The sequence below is a fragment of the Suncus etruscus genome, chromosome 11 (assembly GCF_024139225.1).
Source record: "Suncus etruscus isolate mSunEtr1 chromosome 11, mSunEtr1.pri.cur, whole genome shotgun sequence".
NCBI classification, from domain to species: domain Eukaryota; kingdom Metazoa; phylum Chordata; class Mammalia; order Eulipotyphla; family Soricidae; genus Suncus; species Suncus etruscus.
Genome location: NC_064858.1, coordinates 16,141,294 through 16,164,759, shown reverse-complemented (window position 1 = coordinate 16,164,759; position 23,466 = coordinate 16,141,294). Strand labels below are relative to the sequence as shown.

The 23,466-nt window shown below is 37.8% G+C and overlaps 1 protein-coding gene and 1 pseudogene across 1 annotated transcript in view; one reads left to right on the top strand and one right to left on the bottom strand.

Moving 5' to 3' along the window:
• The window catches only part of ARID2 (AT-rich interaction domain 2), a 136,395-nt gene that overhangs the window by 60,351 nt on the left and 52,578 nt on the right, over positions 1 to 23,466 (bottom strand). The window lies entirely within an intron of this gene.
• The window catches only part of LOC126022871 (laforin-like), a 71,303-nt pseudogene continuing 50,536 nt past the window's right edge, over positions 2,700 to 23,466 (top strand).

Sequence of the window (23,466 nt, the reverse complement as noted above, 5' to 3'; positions counted from 1 at the left end):
CTCAGAACTAGACAAAAACTGATGCAAAAACAATCAACTCAGCATACATAAGGAACTGTATCAAAAAGAAAAATGCTCAAACAAATTTCAAGAATACTTATCACTGAGAAATTCAATCCACGAACAAGATTCAGTTTTTGTAACTAAAAGCATTTTTAATATTAGCTCCAAGTGCAATTAAACAGACTACATATGCATGAACTTAATATAACAACCTGCTTTCTTTTATAAAGAACCAATTAAAAGGTAATAATAAATCTTTTTACTCATTATTATTAGGATGATATTAATATAACAAAAATTAACTATATTTAAGCATGTACAATTCAGGGAAATTTAGATTCACAATACTGTACACTATCAGTTCAATAAGCAGTATTTTTATAGCTTCCAAAAGAAAACCTAGTACTGGGGCCAGGAAGGTGGTGCTAGAGGTAAGGTGTCTGCCTTGCAAGCACTAGCCAAGGACGGCCCACGGTTCAATCACCCCGCGTCCCATATGGTCCCCCCAAGCCAGGGGCGATTTCTGAGCGCATAGCCAGGAGTAACCCCTGAGCGTCAAACCGGTGTGGCCCAAAAACCAAAAAAAAAAAAAAATAATAATAATAATAATAATTTCGTTTTTTTTATAATTTGAAACAGAAATTTGATCAGGCTTTTAACCTCAATTGGTTTTATAGCCAAGGGAATTCTTTTTTCCAAAGAATTACAGTACTCATAAAACGGTGGCTCTCGGTTCTCTTTACTCCTTGCAACTGAACGACTAATCTGCTTTTTATGAATTTTAATATTCTAAATATTTTATATGATCCTGGTCAAAAATCATGTGATCCTGTGTCTGGCTTCCAGGTCTAAGCTGGCATACATTACAGGGTATTCTTTTTAGAAATACTCAAATCATATTCAATTGAATGATCAGAACATTTTAAAAAGCCACTCATTAATTAAATATTTGGGTATTTCCTCTTTTGACTACTGTGAATATTTTTTGGGGGGGAGGGGGTCATACCCAGCAGCCCTCAGGGGTTACTTGTGGCTCCACATTCAGAAATTGCTCCTGGCAGGCTCAGGGGACCATATGGGATGCTGGCATTCGAACCAATGACCTTCTGCATGAAAGGTAAGCCCCTTACCTTCATGCTATCTCTCCGGCCCAACTACTGTGAATATTTGTGTCCAAATGGTTTAAATTCTGTTAGTGGAGGGCAGAGGAAAAATTGGACCACATTCTTTGGAATGTGATTCTTTGGAATATGCTATTCCTGGCTCTGCATCAGGACTGACCCCTGAAATGTTCAAAGTAGAGTTAAAGAAAAGGCCTTACTTACATCTGGTACTAACTCTCCAAACCATACTGTTTAAATTCTCATTTTTTTATTCTTTTGTGTGTGTGTGTGTGTGTGTGTGTGTGTGTGTGTGTGTGTGCTTTTTGGGTCACACCCGGCAGTGCTCAGGGGAAACTCCTGGCTCCATGCTCAGAACCATACTATTTAAATTCTCATTTTTTTATTCATGTGTGTGTGTGTGTATGTGTGTGTGTGTCAGAACCATACTGTTTAAATTCTCATTTTTTAATTCTTGTGTGTGTGTGTGTGTGTGTGTGTGTGTGTGTGGTTTTTGGGTCACACCCGGCAGTGCTCAGGGGAAACTCCTGGCTCCATGCTCAGAAATTGCTCCTGGCAGGCATGAAGGACCATATGGGAAGCGGGATTCAAACTGATGACCTTCTGCATGAAAGGCAAACGTCTTACCTTCATGCTATCTCTCCGGCCCTTGATTTCTTTATTCTTAAGAGCATACCTAGGAGAGGCCAGAGTGATAGCACAGTGGGTAGGACATTTACCTTGCACACAGCCAACCTGGGTTCAATTCCCAGTATCCCCTATGTATTTTCCATACGGGAAAAAGGAAAAAGAAGATTCTTTTTATCCCTTGAGCCTGCCAGGAGCAACTTCTAAGTGCAGAAACCAGTAGTAATCCCTTAGCACCATCAAGTGTGACCCCAAAACAAAACAAAATAAATAGTACACTAAAAGGAGAGGAATTACTGGTTCACTCTATGTTTAAATATTTCAGAAATTCCTGAATTTTTTGACACTACATAAAAAACATTTCGTGATTACATTTTTGAATAGAGAAAATAGTAAATTTGATCGACTGTGACCAATACACTCTGAGTATTGTTTTCATAAAATGACAATAAACAAATACATTCCTTTAAAAAATTTCTTAAGAAACCACAGTATGATCTTTTGTTCATCCCTTTATTTATTACTGTTGTTACTGTTGTCATGTCTGGTATCAGAAAGTTGGGCTTGCAGGGGTCTCAAACTCGCATCTTGTGGCCCTGCCCTAGAGGAATCTTTTTTTGTTTTGTTTTGTTTTGTTTTAGTTGTTTGGGTCACACCCCCCAATGTTCAAGGCTTACTACTGACAGGTAAATTGAGTTTGAGACCCCTGTGTTTGCAAACTTGGCTGCAATGTTCACTGAAAGTCATATGCTTGACTGTGGTTATCTCATATTTGGCTGAGCACTTGGTTGGGAGACTTGCACACCTGGCTGCAGTGATGGCTAGAAGTTGCTCAATACTGGGATGCAATGGAAGGAGAGTATCATATTTGTTTTCTATTAGTTTTGGGGTCACACCCAGCTATGCTCAGATCCTACTTCTGGCAGGTGCTTGGGGAAACCACACATGATGTCAGAAATCAAACTCAGGTAAGCTACGTGATAGGCAAGCACCTATAACCTCCTTACCATCTCTCCAATCCTGGATGTCCCATGCTTGGTAATACAAGTGATTATATCAGCAGTGGCCTCATGCATGCAAGGCAGGCTGCTGTACAAGAGCCGCACCCCTAGGCATAAGACCTTAATTTTCTACAAGTAAATGCATTAAAACTGACAAGGGAAATATATTTTATTTTGGAGTGGTGAAAATGACTTAAATTTATAACATTCATACCAGTAAAAAAAATCCCTGTGGTTTTACATTGTTTCCTTAAGTATTATAACTAGTAATATATTTAATACTTTGAATTTTCTTCAATGCTGAAATGTCATAATTTATGATTATGTAGAAAATCTAAAATATAGCTACAAAACTGTAAATCTCTAGCCTATTACAAATTCATTCAGAAGTAAATGCCCTAGTTTAAGCATCCAAGGTTAAATGAATAGTGGTAAAGTAATAATGATAATAAAGATAACCAAATAGATAGAGGGAAAAATAGAGCTAGGGAACAGAAACAACCAGTCCACCAAATATAAAATGTAAAAGAAAACATGAAAACAGAATATTCTATCTTAAGGGGCCAGAGCGAGAGCAAATAGGTAGGTGTTAGCCTTGCACACAACCAACCTGAGTTTGATCCCTGGCATCCCGTATGGTCACCAGAACCTACCAGAGTGATTTCTGAGTGCAGAGCCAGGAATAACCTGAGCAACGCTATGTGTGGCTCCAAAACAAACAAACAAACAAAAATTAATTAAGAATTTCCTGTCCGGGCCCGGAGAGATAGCACAGTGGTGTTTGCCTTGCAAGCAGCCGTTCCAGGATCAAAGGTGGTTGGTTCAAATCCCGGTGTCCCATATGGTCCCCCGTGCCTGCCAGGAGCTATTTCTGAGCGGACAGCCAGGAGTAACTCCTGAGCACTGCCGGGTGTGGCCCAAAAACCAAAAAAAAAAAAAAAAAAAAATTTCCTGTCCATAAATTTGGTTAAAACATTTTAGAAAAGGTACTAAAATTAATGTATCTGTCTTGATAACACAAAAACCTCTTTAAGGGGGGGGGATAGAATTACATACAGGCAGGATTTTTGGTGTTTTCAATAATATTGTTCTAGGAAGCAATTTCTATATAATTCTCTTTCTAGATAATACAAGAAGGAAAACTCTAGGCATTAAGATATTCATTAGATGCTCACCCTAATAACTGATTCCCACAAACATTAAACTGATACTATTCTTTGATAGTATCTAACTCTTTCATATAGATTCTTTCCTATTTTTACTAACCAACTATTAAACAACTCTTAAAAGAAATTTGCTTATTTTCTAAGAAATATAAAACATTCCTGAATCTCTTGAAACTCTCTGTCCAAAAGAAACTATAATAGTGCACAGTTGGATCTGCAGGGGGCCATGCGCCTGAGGCCAGCGGGCAAGACAAAAGGTGCTGGGGCACTGGTGCTGTGCCAGATCCAGGCCTCTGGCTCGGAGAGGGAAAGTTGGCACCCAAGGAGGCGATGACCAATGGGACAGAGCCGGTCTGTGTGGACAAGTTCTGGTTCAAGTTCTTGAAGCGAAAGCTTGATTCTTCTGGGAGAGTTTTCCTGGGAAAGCTATGGGCCTCACCATGTCCGCTGCTGTTCTTAGGATGAAAACAACTTGGTGGATGGTTTATTGTCTCCCAATAGGACACTAAATCGAAGTCAGTGGGCACAACAAAGAGCACACGGGAGACTTCTATTTTAAAAAATCACAGCCCACTAAGCCACGCATTACTCAAGAATTCTACTAAATATCTGGCTGGGAAGCTAACCCCACCAAGTGGAACATATAACCATCAGACTGGAACATGAATTGGAGGTCACAGCAGTAATGAATTTCCAGACAGATAAGGATATTCTACAGAATTCTTTGGGTTGCAATTGCTACCAAGACTGCATGACTGCTAATATGCTGATGAAACTATATAAGGAGGAAGGTTTGGCCTACACCTGGATGCCAACCCAAGATATGAGCACTGTAGCCCATGTGTAGCTGTTGCCTCAGGCTGTGAGGCTCCTGCATGAGCTCCTAGAGAATGAGCACATGATATACATGCACTGCAATGGTGGGGGCGGGGGGGCTGCTCCACTGCAGCTGTGTGTGGCTGGCTCTGGTACATACTGGACTGGAAGTAGAGGAAGGTGCAGTACTTCCACATGGCCAAGAGACCGACTGTACATTGATAAAGATTCCTTGAGTAGGCCCAATAAGTTTTGGGGTTCCCTCCAAAACACTTGGCAAAGTTTGTTCTTCGAATGTACCATTAGTTGGGCCATCTGCCTCTTTCCCTCTCCCTTTCCCTAAGGGGCACAGGGGGGTTTTGGTACCATAACCTAGAAACAAAGGTTCTGCCTGAATTGAAAAGACTGGTTTTGCCTGATTCTTTCGGTCTTTCAGTCTGGGGCTGACTTTCTGGTAGGCTTAGCCTGATCTTACCTTTTAAGTGATCTACAAAGGAAGCCATGACTTTGTGCATAAAAAATGCTCTGAGAAAGTAAGTCCTGCCATGTGACAAGGGTAATGTGTGCTGGCCAGTAATGGGTAATGCTTGTAGGCTGCACTGCCTTTCAGCAGAACAGCCCTCTACTTTACAAGCAGTGTCTTTGTTGGGTTGGTTATCAGCTCAGCATGGTTCTTCCTTGCCACATGGCTCCATGGTATGCAGAAGGAAAGGAGAAAAGTTACACAGGTTTCATTACTTGAGTTTTTGTCACACACACACACACACACATCTATTTTGTAGAACTAAAGTGAAATTAAATAAATTCACTGTAGATGAAGTGGTTCTGAAGCTTCCAGGTCTGTAGGGGATTCTTAGCACTGACTCTCTGAAAGCAGTGAAACCAAGATGTGATCTAATGAAATTGTTTTGTCACCAGCTCTAGAGTAGCCCAAAGGCATTAAGGGCCAGACTCCTTTGTGGATACAGAAGCACAACTGCTTAGACTAACTGGCCCCTGAGCTGCTGCAATGCCAGCCAGCCCAGAGAAGGGGGAGGAGATAGTCAAAGGAATGAAAAGCTGTAAGAGGGTAGAACAATGTAGGAAGGTGATTACCTTGCATGGAACTAGCCCAGGTTTAATGCTTAGCACCACAATGGTCCCTGACCCTGCTAGAGCTGACCTCTAAACTCAGTCAAGAGTAAGCCCAAAGCACAGTAGATGTTACCAAAACACAGACCAAATAAAACAAAAAAGGCCACAAAAAGTTCAAAGCCTTTTCCCCTGGATAATGCTGTAGAAGAACATCTTATTTACATAGAAATCTCAAAGTGGACACAGTTGGGGAAAATGCCTGTAAAACCAACTTAGCAAAAGCATATGGGCTGCATTTCCATTCTGAGGTAATCCACATCTCAATTTGGGATGTATAATTTATTTTACTTTGCGGGACTTTCTCGCCTCTGGAAAAGACTGTTGTGTTCCCTCTTAAATGTACTTTTCTCTTTTTCTCCTTCCTGCCTCATATTTTCTAAATAAAATTTATTTCACTAAAAAAAGAATAGTGCACTGTCAGCATTCCTGTTTCTTTTTTAAATTTAAATCTGGGGCCACACCTGGTAGTGCTTAGGGCTTTCTCTGACTCTACACTTAGAGATCACTCAGGGGGAAGCTCAAGATACCATATGGATGCCAGAGATTGAGCCAGATAAGACACATGAAGGCAAACACCTTACTCTCTGTACTATCTGTACTATCTCTCTGGCCCCCAGTATTTCTCTCTATTACTCAGCATGCAAATATTAACTTTTAAATTTAGGCAAAACAAATCTAACCTCAAATGACTTTTACAAAGAAGCTTTATTATCTTATAAAACCAATGTCAGGCATTAAAATATAGTATAAATGCACTAAGTGCCTTTTTAAGATAGCTCTTGATCACAGAGAAAATTTTTATATTAAAAAAATCTAGATAGACAAGGGACCTGAGTAGTATAGAGGGTAGGGCACTGCCTTGAAAGCAGCCAACCCAGGATGGTTCGCCAGCATCCCATTGGTCCCCTGAGCCCACCAAGAATGATTTCTGAGTGCAGAGACAAAAACAACCCTTGAGCACTGCCAGAAAGCAAACAAAAATCTAGACAGAAGGTTCTATCTGGTGTTCCAACCCTAAATATTATAATTATTTTCAAGCAAGTGATGATTTATTTCCCAGGCATATATTTAGAAAGCATGTGTGTATAAGGAAGTAATAACACATATTTAAAAGCATCTTTTAAAAAAAGTTTCAGAGAAAAGGTGTAAATTTTCATAAAGCTTAGCTTCTAAAAAAAAATTCATACATTTTTGTACTAAAATATCAAAATACTGGGACCTTAAGAATATGCTCATGAAGCCAAAGAGATAGGGCATCTGGTAAGATATTCACTATTAAATATCTTGAATACCGCAAACCCAAGTTTAATTCCCAGTACCACATAAATGTCTGAGCACTCCCAAGAGTAATCCCTGAACAGAGTCAGTAATAAGTCCTGAGCACATCTGAGTGGAGAGAGAACAAGAGAATATGTTTAAATACAGAATCTATAATTGTTATGACGCTAAACATAAATCTGAATGCCAATTCTTCTAGATAAAAGATAAAATGAGGCATATAAATTAGCTTGTTTTTTTTCATATGTCTTCTCAAAACAGAATTATCTTCCTTTTTATTAAAAGGAGACTGTATATGGGGCTACATAAAAGGTATTCAAACATATTAAGTAATAACTCCTATATGTAATGTCCTCAGTGTTATAATGAAGGTGCCCAGCCTGCAATACTACTAAGGCTCTGCAGTACTGAAGACAACCTAAGTTTACTCTGCTTCACGGGCCATACCTAGTGATATCTGTGGCTTCCAGGATTTCACTCAGAAATGATCCAAAAAAAATCACATGGTGTGAAATGTAGAATTGGGCTCAGATGCCTGCAAGGCATTCACCTTAATCCCAGTACTATGTCTCTGTTTTCTGGAGCTAAATTTTAATCCAGTTCTACCTTTATCCCTCAGGTTCTTAAACTATGAATAGCAATATAAAATCAGAATAACAATCTGTTTGTTTATTTTCCTTTCCCTGAGTCTTTGGATCATATGTGGTAATTAATACTGGAGGCAGTTTCTGTGTGCTGCTCGGGATTTTGCCCCTTTTCGTACTTAGGGGAGTTTCAGGTACTAGAGACCAACCTGGAATCATGCACACAAACCATGTATTCCAGACCTTTGAGCTCTTTCTGGCGTCAATAATCTATACTTTCACATGGTTGTTCTAAAGCTTAATCAGAAAAATATATGTTTAGTGCCTAGCTCTAATATTATGTTGATCTATTTAAAATGTTTCCAGTTTATAAAGTAAATGTTAGGCAACTTGGAAAAACCCCTAAATATTGAGCAAAGAAAAGCAATGTTAGGAATACCATGATATGACTATTATGTGGATCAGGAAGAGAATGTATTTAAAGTTGACTTTGTTTATAATTATAGATTTATAACTTCACATATCTTTTAAAAATAAAAGAGTATAAAGAATACTATGAATACTTCACAATGCTGAGTTAAATAAGACAATATACATATTTAAAATGTTTAATTAGTTCATTTATCTAACATAATTACAACAGTTTCTTTTTTTTTTTTTGGTTTTTGGGCCACACCCGGTAACGCTCAGGGGTTACTCCTGGCTATGCGCTCAGAAGTCGCTCCTGGCTTGGGGGACCATATGGGACACCGGGGGATCGAACCTCGGTCCGTCCAAGGCTAGCGCAGGCAAGGCAGGCACCTTACCTCTTGCGCCACCTCCCGGCCCCAACAGTTTCAACATTCAAAGTAACTACATCTCACCATCATCAAAGCCCGATACCATCCATGAACTTCTATTCTTATTTTACTCTAATCTATTACTTCATTAACTCCCCTCAATCTCTAATCCCCAGTTTTTCCCACTGTTCGGCCTTCTCAATTTTGTAAGCCAATGCTAAAATTGAGATACTTTGGGCCCTACAGTGGGTAGGGTGTTTGCTTTGCATGCAGCCGACCCGAGTTCGATCCCCAGCATCCCATACGGTCCCCTGAGCCTGCCAGAAGTAACTTCTGAGCACAGAGCCAAGAGTGTGGCCCCAAACCCCAAAATCAAAATAAAATTGAGATATTTTATTTAATTACCTTTGGTGTTGCGTTCTTAGGGCTTACTCCTAGTTGTACTAGAGGTATATATATGATTCCAGCAATGGAACCTGAGTAGGTCATAGGCAAAGAAAGTACCTATCCCTGTGGTATCATTCCAGGCCAACACATTTTATTTTTAACATATTTTGTTAAAAAAAAATCATGAGCTAGGGGCCCGAGAGATAGCATGGAGGTGGAGCATTTGCCTTGCATTCAGAAGGACGGTGGTTCGAATCCAGGCATCTCATATGGTCCCCCAAAGCCTGCCAGGAGTGATTTCTGAGCATAGAGCCAGGAGTAACACCTGAGTGCTGTCGGGTGTGACCCAAAAACAAAAAACAAAACAAAACAAAAAATCATGAGCTAAACTTGTAACCATTATGCAAATCAAAAATATTACTATCTTTTAGTTTTGGATCATAAGCAGAATGCTCAGGCTTTACTCCTAGCAGAGCTTGAAGGATCATATGCAGCATTGGAAAATAAATGCGGGCTATTCATGGGCAAGGCAAGCACCCTAATCACTGCACTAGCTCTCTGAACCCTACTATTTCTTCCATCAAGATTGTTGTTTACTCTATAGCTTCCTCTTATCTCCTGTTTGGAAGTAGTATTTCCAAATTCACACAGAAAATCTGAGAAAAGCATGATCCTTGTTAAAATTATCATTCTAATAATGCCCATACTTTATAATGTAAAACTGAATTTACATATCACATTACAGTAACATATAAAAATGGGGCTGGAGAGATACTTCAGCTGTGGGGCATCTATCTGCCTTGCATGCCGCAGACCCGGGGAGGGACCGGATTCGATTCCCAGCATTCCACATGGTCCTCCAGCCTGCCAGGGACGATATATTAGTGCATAGCCAGGAGTGACCGCTGAGTGCCATTGGGTGTGAGCCAAAAACCAATCAGCAATCAAGAAAGTTTTAAAAATAAATAAATAAAATTAAAATGTATAATATATGGTTAAAATAGTACAGTCACTATACTTATTATTTAATGTTTAATTCAAACATACAAAGCTTTCTCAAAAATGTTTTCATTCAGATTAGCTTTTAAGTAATTACAAGGAACAAATGTATATTATTTTTTCCCTTAATGAATTAGAAGAGCTGTGTTTTTAGAGAAAAGAAAATATTGTTTAAATTTTAATGACTATTATCTGTATAGCAGTATATATAAATATATATCTAAGTGTAATATGTAATTTATTCTTATGAAGGCTGAATTTCAAAATATTCCCTTATAGCAGTGCTTCTCAATTATTTTCTGCCATGCCCCCCTAGGAAGAAGAAAACATTTTTGTGATTCCTGCATGACTGTAAATAGTATCTTTATTAAAAACACTTTAACCTGTAAAACAAAAATATATAAAATAATTTGAGCTAATTTTTTAATCAGAGGTGATGCCTGGATTAATGGCTACAATGAGCACGTTTTGCAATGCATAGCTTTTCCAAGCGGGGTTTGAAGCAGGACACAGCAACTCTCAGCTCCAGAGACATCCAGAGACATAAACACAGGGGCTTAGCTTGTTATGACAGTGTTTGCTGAAGTCAAACGTGCCTCCTTTTATGAAGCTTTGCGCACCCCTGGGGGGCACCCCACTATTTGAGAAGCACTACCTTATAGAGTGGTGATACTATATAATATTTTTTAAAGTTTTCATTTTCATGACTTTCTTTACACATAATATACTGACATATATAATCATGAGATCTTCACATTAGGATGATATTTCTAATTTAATGATAACAAATAAAAGTACTATTGCTTTTTTGTTTGTTTGTTTGTTTGTTCTGTTTTGGGGCCATACCAGGTGATGCTCAGGGGTTACTCCTGGCTTGGGAGACTATATATGATGCCGCGGGATCAAACTGCGGTCCATCCTAGGTTAGAAGCACTACTTCTAAGGATTCTCCACCTCCCCTCAAACCAAGATTCTTGCACTTAGGCACTCGAAATCATTGTTCATTGCCTTCTCCTATCATTAAGTCACCGGATAAAATGTTTCTGCAGGAGGTAAAGAAGCAAAACTTCCTATGCCTCTGTCAAAGAAATGGAATACTACATAAAATTAACAATAATATATGTAAACTTGTTACCAATCTGAAATACTTACATAAGGTTATATTCTTAAAACAATTCAATATTAAAAAAAAAAGTAACAAGGACTAGAGCAGGAGCATAGTGGATAGAGCATTTGCCTTACAAGTGACTGGCCCAAGTTCAATCCTGGCATCCCATATAGTCCCCCAATCTTGGCAGGAGTAATATGAGTGTAAAGTCAGGAGTAAACTTCAAGGTGTGGCCCCCAAAACCCTAAACAAACAAACACAAAACTAAATCCAAGTATTTAAAAGTAAAATAATTTAGTCAAGGTCAAACTAGTGAAATGACATAAAATTAAGGACAGAGCAATCTGAGGCTGGAGAGAGAGTACAGTGGTAAGATGGAATTTGCCTTACATGCAGCAGGCCCAGGATGAACCTGAGTTCAATTCCCAGCATTCCATATGGTCCCTCGAGCCTGCCAGGAGTGATTTCTGAGTGCAGAGCCATAACCCCTGAGAGCGCCAGGTGTGGCCCAAAGAACAAAACAAACAAACAAACCACAGAGCAATCTAGTGATTTTTTTTTAGTCTACATCTGGCAGTCCTCAAGGGTTTGAATCTGGGCTTCTGCACACAAAACACAGGAACTATCTTTTAAAACAATCTCCCCAGTCTACTAAGAATCTCATCTCTATAGTCATCATTTTATATCATCACCATTTTTAGAGAAGAAATCAAGCAAATAGGTTGTTTAACAATATGAAAAATTTTAGGAAAGGATTTTGTTTCTAATGTTCACTACAAATCTGAGCTTTCAGTCATAATTTAGGTAATTTACAAAAAATGTAGTTAGTTTATCATAAAAAAGAACTAACCTCCAAGTACCAGCTTCAATAATAACTAGCATTTACAACATTTTGTCTGTATAAATTGTAGAGATTAAAATGCATGTTAAAACATGTCCAAAAAGAGTTTATTTTTCTTTCTTATTTAATTTATATGAATAAGTCAAAAATATTGCAAATACCCCCACAAGCTTCTCCACCTACCCATCACTGCTATAGTTTTAGGTTTTGATCAGTTTTGTTGTTCTGAGATCCTGTCTGAGTGAGATAGCTGTCTATTCCCCCATCACAACCAGTTCCTTGTGAAATCATGATTTACCAACATCAAATAGTAAAAGTCTAAGATGGACAGAAAGAAAAAAAATGTGTAGAATACTACTGCATCATCACACAAGCAAACATAACAATCCAACACAACATTCTTAGAGGCTAGAAAAGCCTCCTGAAGATTATAGTCATATCAGGGAAATTTGGTGAAGCATAACTAGAAAATATCAGTGACCAGAACTAAATAGTGGTTTTCAGGGTATGGGGAGAGACAAAGTAGAAATAGAAATAGAAAAGTAACTGGCAATACAGCATGGACTTAAAACGCCACCCTGTGGTGCAAAGTGGTGAACTAAAATGTTGTACACTGGGGATCAGTTTTGTGTATATAATCATAATGGAGAAAGAGCTTGGGAAATGGCTTAGACCAGCACAGTGTGCAGCTGTCCCAGGCCGTGGCTGGGAGATATCAACCCCAAATGGACTGCAGCCAGCTCTCTCTGGTTTGTAGCCAGAGCTCAACAAGTTTACAATCATAGTTGAATCAAAAACTAAGAAAACTTTCTCCAAGGTAAAGAAAGGCATTGAGTGCAAAGGTCCTATAACGCTTCATTATGAGATGGAAAGTGACTGAGAATTGGCCAAATTTAGCACAATGTATTACTGCTTTAGACCATGGCTAAGAGTAGCCACACTCCAAATGAGCTCCCCTCAACAGGTATGCAGCCTACACCAATTTAAACCAAGGAGAGCTTCCCCAAGGTACAAAACTCAGGACTTAGAGAAGTGCTACATATGAATGTCTGCATTCTCTAAGGGGAATATATTGTGGGCTGGGAAAAGCCAACAGGAATACTATACTGATGTCCCAGGTCACCGTTAAGCACCCATCATGAAGGCCACAATTGACAGAAGACATCTGTAGGTGAACTTCCTATGAGATGGCTAAGAGCATACATCCTAATATTAGTACTGGCAAATGCAAAAATCTCCCAGCAACTGTGGAGATCAGTTTGCTGAACAACTATTTTGGAATGCATTATAACTACAACTTCTAGTCATTGCCCACACTGATCTGACTCCAATTCTACATCAGTTGCCAGATTCCAGAAACTGAATCCTGAGCAACGGACTATGGGCAGAGCACCAGTTACCACAAATCTCCAGCTGTTTGTACACATAAAATAAGGCCCTGATTGATTACTCAGTTGAACTCACACTAGTATTGCCATTTACAGCCTTCACATAATACCAGGCACAATGGAAAAGAAAGGGACAATTAAGCTGCTTAAATGGATGGAGACAAAAACAGAAAGGCAATCACAACCGAACTTTCTAAAGTACCTGCATAATTTAGAGCAAAAATACTATCAATATTCAATAACTCAAAGAAATCAATAGAAACTACCATCACCATCATTAAATTCAAATAAACTTATAGAAAATATTTAAAAATTCATCAAAACAGAAATAAAAGAGCTACAGAATACAGCAAAGAATGTTAGCTGAGGCTTTTAATTGTTGTTTTAAATCACAAACAGGGGTTCCTCCTGGCTCTACAACTTAATCATTTTTCCTGGGATGCTCGGGGGATCATATGGGAGATGGGGGATCAAGTTCAGGTCTGCCAGGCCAAGTACAAGGCAAAAGCCCTATTCTATCAAAAGCCCAGTATTATCACTCCAGCCCCACAGGCTTAAACCAACCTATGAGGAAATACTAAAATACTAAAATAAAAACCAAAAAGATTCTATTCAGTAGGAGAAAAATACATAAAAGTTATAAAATGGGGTGAAATTGAAGTACAAATTAAAAAAAAAAACATTGAACTAAGCTCTCAACTTAGGCACTTTGATCATGAAAAGGGGAATAATATTAAAACTGCAGATGCAAACAGGATAACCTCAAAGCAAAAGCATTTAGGAAAGGAACTAAAAAGACATAAATATAAACAATCACAATTTTGAAAGCCAATATCAAAATGTAAGCTGATGGGGACGGAGTGATAGCACAGCAGTAGAGCGTTTGCCTAGCAAGTTGCCCATACAGACCAATCCAGGTTCGCTCCCTGACATTCCAGGTACAGGAGTGATTAAAATGACAAGGAGGGGCACAGTGGTAGGGCATTTGCCTTGCATGTGGCTGACTCAGGACGGACCTGGGTTCAATCCCCAGAGTCCCATATGGTCCCCCAAGCCAGGAGTGATCTCTGAGTACAAAGCCAGAAGTAACCTGTGAGCATCACAGGGTGTGGTCCAAAACCCAAAATAAATAAATGAATAAATAAAATGACGAGTAGTGGATTTAAAATGAGGAGTAATTAAAAGTCATGAGTAGTGATTAAAATGGACCAGCAATGATCAAAATATAAGCTGATAAAATAAGAAAAAAAACCAAAGGAATAATATCAACTTGAAAATATAACCTGAATCCTAAGAAATTAATAAATCCCTTCTATCAATACTTTTTCTAAATGTCAATGGATTAAATTCCTATATCAAAAAGACAAAGTAGTGGGATGACTGTACATTAAATCTGCTGCTGCTGTTTTTGAGACACACTGAGCTCTCATGATAAATGGAGGCTCAGAGTGGAACATAAGAAAACAACCACACCGGCAAACGGTATACTTAAAAACACAGGGATGTCTAAGGTTGCATCAGATCAGACAATGTTCTAACTAAAAAAAGGTATTAAGAGATAGGGATGGACATACAATATTAGGGTAAAAATCGACATATCAGAGGACTTAACTATTATTTAAATATATGCATCAAGAACAGCAAAATTCATGGAGCAATTGTTGATAAATCAGAGGAGATGCACTGATGGCAACAGCCTTAGTGAGAATCTAACAATCCAATCTCATCACTAGCAAGACAGAATAATAAAACAATCCTAAATGGGGAACTGAAAGAACTTAGATTAATACACACATGAAAGACACTCCACCATCAAAATCAAAGTACACTTTAGTTTCAATGCACATGGAACATTTTCCTGGATAGACCATAATACCAGGATAAATTCTAGGATTCAAAAAGTCATGAAAAGAAAAGACTGTATGGGGCAGGCAAGGTGGCGCTAGAGGTAAGGTGTGTCTGCCTTGCAAGTACTAGCCAAGGAAGGATCGCGGTTCAATCTCCCCTCCCCCACGTCCCATTTGGTCCCCCCAAGCCAGGGGCAATTTCTGAGCGCGTAGCCAGAAGTAACCCCTGAGCATCAAATGGGTATGGCCCGAAAAACAAAACAAAAAAGAAAAATAAAAAAATATAAGACTGTATCAAGCATTTTTTCCAACCAAACAATCTAGATCAAAGAGAAAAGAACTATTAGATCAAAGCAGAAACAGGCAGAATTCTACATTGAAATTCTATGTGGACCATAGAGATGTTTAATGATCTAATTCCACTGACAAAACAAAGTAAATAAATAGGACTATATCAAACCAAAAATTCTGTGTGTGGGTAAAGAAACTTGGGTAAAAATAAAGGCATGCATCAAATAAAGGGTTAACATTCCAGATGTATAAAGCATGATTAAAAATAAAAAATACCATCAAGAACTGGAAAGAGAAGATAAATAGACAAATTCCTGAAGATAACAGAGATGTCCAGTTGGTATATAAGAAAATGTATATATATTTTTAGTCACTGTGTTCACCTCCCTCCACCAATCTCCAACTACCACTCCACCTCCTATCCCCACTGTGTTCCAAACATCAGTATGCTTCCACAAGAGGCACTATTTGGGGTTTTGCTTTTGTTTGTGCATAGTGGTTGAAAGTACTGTTGCTGGTAGGGTTCCATACTTAATATTTTACCACCTTCCTCCTAACAACTGAACACTTACATCTACCACAGTTATTGCCTCCTCTTTGTCTTTTTTTTTTTTTTTTTTTTTTTTGGTTTTTGGTTTTTGGTTTTGGGGTCACACCCGGCGGTGCTCAGGGGTTACTCCTGGCTGTCTGCTCAGAAATAGCTCCTGGCAGGCACGGGGGACCATATGGGGCACCGGGATTCGAACCAACCACCTTAGGTCCTGGTTCGGCTGCTTGCAAGGCAAACACCGCTGTGCTATCTCTCCGAGCCCCCTCCTCTTTTTCTTATCCACTTGCCCCTCAAGTGGCATGATTCCTACTGAATCTGTTTCCATTGTTTACAGGAATTCATTATTCTATCCATATGTTTCAGTGGCTAAAACATTTCATTATTCTGATATTTTTATTTATCTCATACTAATAGCATATTTGGTCAATGGTGCTTTATACTTAAAGATGCCTTTTACTTTAATACCATGGAGAATTCTGCCTATATTTTCCTCTATGTTACTTACAGGTTAAGGTCAAATATCCTGGTCTTTAATTGATTTTAATTTGATATTTATACATGGCATTCAAAAGAGGTCTGAGTTCATTTTTTCTTAACAAGTAGCTGACCAGTTGCTGAAAACCAATACCATTTGTTGAAAGGGCTTTCCTTCCCTGACATCATGTTTTTAGCTTCTTTATGAAGATTAAGTATTTAAGTATATACAACTCTGATCTATTGATCTAAGATTCTGTCTTTAACCCAGCACCAAGCTGTTTTAATGGCAACTGCTTTGCAATTGCCTGAAATTGTGGAAAGTGATGAAATCCATCTACTTTTCCACCAAAGATTGCTTTAGTTATTCAGGGAGTGAGGGTTATTATTGTTCTGTATGAATTTCAAGACTATTTGGTCTATGTCTTTGAAAAAATGTCATAAGGACTGTGTTCAATCCTGCATAGTATTTCTTGGAGAACTGACATGTTGATTATATTAATCTTCCCAATCCATGAGTAAGGAGATGTAGTCTCTATTTTTTTTTTTTGGATATTTCAAAACTTTCAGGAGTTTTTATTACATTATTCCACACATGTGGAGGAAATATATTTGGAGGAGAGAAAATATTGGGATAATGATCTTACGCATTCATGGAAAGTGGTAGGCACAAGCTGGAAAACTTCCTGGCATTTTGTAGGAAAACATAATCACTTTGATAAAGGAAGAACGTAAGTAGGCTGGAGGTAGATTTTGGATACCTTTGAATTCTAAGTGTAACAGAGAATTTCTTTTGATTTAGTTGCTAATGGAATGCATTGTCAAAAGTTGGGGACCAGAAGAGTAACTGTGATAGCATGTTTTCATAATAAATAGTAAAAAATAAAGTCAGAGAGGCTCTCAGAAGGGTTCTACAGTTAAGAGCTGTAACAACAGTTGAGGTACAGATAACAAAGGGTCACTATGAATGCATGAAATTAAAACAGACTGCTGGATACACTTTTGGAAATACAGAAAGAAAGCATAATAGCTTGGTAAGGGCTTGGGGTATCTGGGACTCATTTTTAAATATTTTTAAAAGCGGGCCCAGAGAGATAGCACAGCTGTGTTTGCCTTGCAAGCAGCTGATCCAGGACCTAAGGTGATTGGTTCGAATCCCAGCATCCCATATGGTCCCCCGAGCCAGGAGTGATTTCTGAGCACATAGCCAGAAATATGCTGAGCATCTGAGAAATCTGCTGAGTATCACTGGGTGTGGCCCAAAAACTACAAAAACAACAACAACAAAAAACCCCAAAACCAAAAAAACCTTTCATCATATGCATATAGGGAAGTCATGACCTTTTGTGTGCTATTTTGTAGCCCAATACTTTATTAGACAAATCTAATGTTTCAAGGAGTTTTTGTAGTCTTTAGAAATTTTCCAAATACAATATCATCTACAGACAGAACTTGATATCCTACTTTTCTATGGGATATCCTTAGTATTTTTTTTCTTGCCTGATTGCAATGGCAAGTACCTCCAGTAAACAGAAGTGGTGAAAGTGAGCAAACTTGTCTTGTGCCTGATCTTAGAAGGCTTTTAGTTTTTCCCCTATAGAGTAAAATGTTTGCTGTGGGCTTGTGGTTAAGTGTCTTTAGCTATGTTGAGTATTTTCTTCAATTACCTTTTATTAACCTTTTATTTATTATTTTATATGGGTGGTTCAGTGTTTGAATTTTCACCTGGCTGCCCATTTTATTGAATGTTTTTTTATCATGAATAATTGCTGGATCTTATCAAATGTTTTTTTATAAATCTACTGATAAATAATATGGATTTTTTCTTTTATTGATAGTGTATTACAATGATTGATGTTAAACAAGGCTGCATCCAGGAGTGAATACCACTTGCTCGTATTGTATGGTAGTTTTAATGGGCTGTTATATTCTATTTGCTAGTATTTTGCTGGGGAACTTTGAATCAGTGTTTATCAGGGATATCAGCCATAATTGTCATGTGTGTGTGTGTGTGTGTGGGGTGTCTCTGTCTACTTTTGGTATTAGGATAATATTTGCTTCACAGAAACTGTTTAGGGTGTTTCTGTTTCTTCAGCTTTCTGGAAGAGCCTGAAAAGAATCAGCTGTATATCCTTCTTTAAGGGTTAGAAAGAACTCATCAATGAATTAATTTAAACTGGGGCTTTTGTTTTGAGAAGAAACTTTTGATTACCATTTAAATTTCTTCAAAAGTTATAGGACTTTTCAAGTATTTCAGTTTCTTGATTCAGCCCTGGAAGGTAATATGAGTCCAATAATTTAATTAATTCTTCAGGATTATCTCATTTCACAGCATAAAGATTCTCAAAGTAATCTCGGGTGATACTTTGATTTCAGTGCTATCTGTTGTTATGTCCCCGATTCTCTTATTTTTCCTTTTCTTGAGGGAGACTTCATCCAGCAGTACTCAGGGGTTATTCCTGATCTGTGCTAAAATTATCACTCTTGGGGCATATGGGATGGTGGAGAACAAGCTCAGATTGGTCACATGCAAGAAAGAATCCTATTCACTGTACTATCACTGCAGCCCCACCCCTTCATTTCTGATTTGGTATATTAGCATTCTCTCTCCCTTTCTTTGTGTCTTGCTAGTGGTTTATCGATCTTTCAGTTTCCTTTTTTGGATTCCAGTTCATTAATTTCTGCTCAAAGTTTTATAACTTGTCTCCTCTTGTTTGCTTTGGGCTCCTTTTATAAGTCATTTCAGTTTCTTAAGTTGCGTAGTCAAATTATTCGCATAGACCCTTTCTTCCTTCCTGCTAAATGTTTGCAACATTATGAACTTTTCTCAACACTGTTTTTGCTGCATCCCACAAGTTCTAGTAAGTAGTATCTTCACAATAGTCTGTTTACAGGAATTTTGATTTTCTCTCTGACCCACAGTTAGTTGTTCAACAGTGTTCAACAGCTATTCAACAGTGTTTGGTTTCCAGGTGTTTGAGTTAAATCTCTATTTCTGTTTGTGATTAACTTCTATTTTCACTTTGGAAAAGATGTTTGATACATATCTATCCTCTTAACTTCATCGAGGTATGTTTTATGTCCGAACATGCAGTCTTGGAGAATGTCCCACATGCAATGGAGAAGAATATGTATTGAGCTTGGGGGGAGTGGTAACAAAAGTCAAATACACATATACAAACATACATACACTCTTCCATTTCTTTGTTCAAATCAAGTATTTCTTTTCTTTTTTTTTTTTTTTTTTTTGTAAATAAAGTTTTATTTAAGTCACCCACCCTGCGTGCAGTTTTCATCTTCCTTCACTCTGGGATGCCTAGAGACCATAGCAGGTTTTCAGGCAGGGGTAGATGTGTGTGGGGAGGGCAGCACATGTAGCCCCGCAGAACAGACAGCTGCTCCTTGAGCCTTGTCCTGAGGTCTGTTAATCTTTGGTCACAGCATGAAGAGCTCCTGGTCTTGTCCAAGCAAATCAAGTAGTATTTCTTTACTGAGCTTTTGTCTAGTTCATCTATTGAAGTACTGTTCAAGTCTGCAACTAATATTATGTTGCTTTTAATCTTTCTTCAAATCAATTATCAGTTTTCTTTTTTTTTTTTTTTTTGGATTTTGGGCCACACCCAGTGACACTCAGGGGTTACTCCTGGCTATGCGCTCAGAAGTCGCTCCTGGCTTGGGGGACCATATGGGATGCCAGGGGATCGAACCACGGTCCGTCCTAGGCTAGCGCAGGCAAAGCAGGCACCTAACCTCTAGCGCCACTGCGCTGGCCCCCAGTTTTCTAAACTTTATTTTAAAAAAATACATCACATAGTTGACAGTTGACTGTAAATATGTTTCCAGATAAGTGAGAGCAAAGTTATTCATAAAAAAAAGAATTTAAAAATAATAAAAGAGGAAAAATTTAAAAAGAAAAAGGAGTACAGTAGTAAGCACATTTGTGAAAATTACTGTATCTTCAATGAAGTCATTAATATAATGACAGAAGGTTTAGAAAGATCTTGTTAGCTGTCCATCCAGATAAATTGGTGTGTTCCTATAAGGTTAACAGTAGCAAACAAATGAAGTTGTCTACAAATTCAAAGTACTATTTTTGTTACTGTGGCTTTTGTGGGGTGTGTTCTCAGCAGGGGAGGGGAAGGTGCCCACAATTACTCCAATAATCCCCAAAACAAGTGTATCTGAAGTCTGAAGTCTGACTGGTGTATCCGAAGAAATCGTAGTCAGGAGTGCTGAGGAAGAGTCATTAGCAAAACAGTGATTCTGAGTGATGGATACAATAGAAATGGCTTTGGCAGGGTGGTAATGTGCCCCATCCTCTCCTCCATAAACAGCCAGTTTTCTGCTGTGTGGCCGGCATAATTTTTTATGGTTTGGTTTACAGTGCATTAGAGAAAAGAGTGAGTCTATGGAGATGGCCCAGTGTGAACATGGCAACCTTAGCAACTGTTTTAAGTTTTTTGCCAGTCCCTTATTAGGTGCATACATGAGTGTAAATTTAGGACATATGTTTCTTTTCTATCTATATATCTCTTGATCATTAGGAAATGACCTTTGCTTCTCTTATAACCTTTTTAAACCTGAAGTTTACGTTGACCATGTATAACATGATTATAGTCACCCTGGCCTTTATGAGGGTGTTGTTTGCTTGAATAATCATCATCTAACCTTTGACTTTGAGCATGTTTGCTCTGACTATTCAAATGTGTTTCTTGCAGGCAGCAGAATATTGGGTTCAATTCTCTGATCCATCCTATATCTCTGTGTCTCTTAACTGAGTGCATATAGCTCATTGATACTCATAGTTTGTAATTAAGTTTTGTGCCATAATTCTCTAGGAGTCTGGCATGTTTGTTGGATTCATCTTGACATAATCTGGCCCCTTGAATTCTTCTTGTGAATATGGTTTTGGGTCTATGAAGTTCTTGAATTGCTCTTTTTATCCATAGAGTTGTATAGTGTTCCTCCAAATTTGAATTAGAGTCTGGCTGAAAAAAGTGTTCAAAACATTACTTTCATTGAGGGTATTTTTTTCTTTTAAATATATCCAACCACTATCTTCAGGCCCAGAATGTTTCATTTGGTAAATCTTCAGTAAATCTTAAAGGCATTCTGTTTTATATAATTTCCTTCTTTGATCCTGCTGCTTTTAGTATTCTATGAATCTGTGGTTTTCACCACTTTGATGATGATGTGTCCTGAAGTATTTTTATTTGGATCTCTTTTAGCTACTATCCTTCAGGCCACTTGATGTGGGTGCATACACTAATAGTCATCATTTTTGAGAAATATAAAAAAGATATTATCTTATCCAGTGAAAATGGCATATGTCAAAAAGGGAAACAACCCAATCTAGTGTGTATATAGTGAAAAAGGTACGTACATTCCCCCTTAGTGAGAAAGCCACATAGTTCAGTCTCTATGAAAAAAGATATTAATATTTCACATAAAACTTAATATTTCCACAACACAGAAATTTCACTCCTTTACAGTCTATTCAAAGAACATAAGAAAATATTAACTTAGCATGATATACATACATACATACATACATACAAACACATATTCACTAGCTAAGATAGGCAAACAACCCAAATGTCCAACAATAAGTGAATGGATAAAGTAGTGGCATATACCACTACTAATATACAGCAGAATATCTATATATACCTAATATCTAATATCTCTAATATGTTAATTAGATATACTAATTAGATATATCTAATATCTATATATACTACTTCTTTATTTGTTCCTTTTTTCATACATATATATACATACACACAAATATATACATAGCAATTATTAAAAGGGTAAGATCTTTTGGCTGGAGTGATAGAATAGTGGGTAGGGATCTTGCCATATATGTAGCTGACAGGGTACAATCTCTGGCACTGCACATGGTCCCTGAACATGGTGAGAAATTATCTCTGAGCACGGAGCAAGGAAAAAAAATCTGAGCACAGGCAGGTGTGACAGGCCCCTCCCCCTAAAATAAGAAAAAAACAGCTGAACAAAGAAAAGATGAGATCTTGCCTTCTGCTAAAATCTAGCTAGAGACAGAGGCTTTCAGAGTAAGTGAAATAAAGGAGGACAAATACCTGATAATCTCACATGCAGTATATAAAGAAACACAGCAAGGCAATACATAGTATCAAGTGATAACAAACCAAAAATAGTAAGGCAATAGATAGTAACAAATGCTAACAAACCCATAAACTTTGAAACAAAACTAAAGTCACCAAGCTAAGCAATGGAAGGAAGAGGTGACACAGACAGTGAATAGTTGGGAAGATGCAGTTAACTTGTACACTAAAAACGAACATTAAAACTTAACCATATTACTTCATTTACAAATTAATATTAAGATACCAGACAAAACCACTAAGTATAAATATACAAAGAAAAAAAAATGTATTGAATAGACATTGTTGAGGCTGGAGTGATAGCATAACAATAGGGTGTTTGCCTTGCACACTGCCGAACAGGATGAGACCTGAGTTCGATCCCTGACTTTCTCAGATATCATTCTTGGCAGGAGCAGAACCAGGAATAATCCCTGAGCACCACAAGTTGTGGCCCAAAAACAAACAAACAAAAATACTTTTCCATTTTCTTATAAGTGAACTTTTTTATGTAATCCATTTTCTTGTGAAATGGCAAATAAGTTAGTATCAATAACAATTTCAAGTCAGTAAACTATCAATATAATTTATAATGCTGTTGACTTATTTTTAAATCATAAGGTAAGCTATGTATTTTTTCCAGTTTTAAGCCATATCCCAGCAGTATTTAGAGGCTATTCCTTACTCTCTCTGCTCATAGTAATATATACCTGGTGTTACTGGAGGAACATATGTTATATTTGAAACTTAAGCCAGGATTGGCTGCATGCAAGTCAAGTGCATTAATCCCTGAACTATCTCTCCAGCCCAGCTCTGTACTTTATAAAGAAACTAATTCCTATATTCCATAATTTCAATTTATAGTCCATACACTAACACATTCACCTACTTACTTCCAGAAACTTACTGTTATCTCTCTTTCTTCCTCCAATTGTTTATAATCTTCA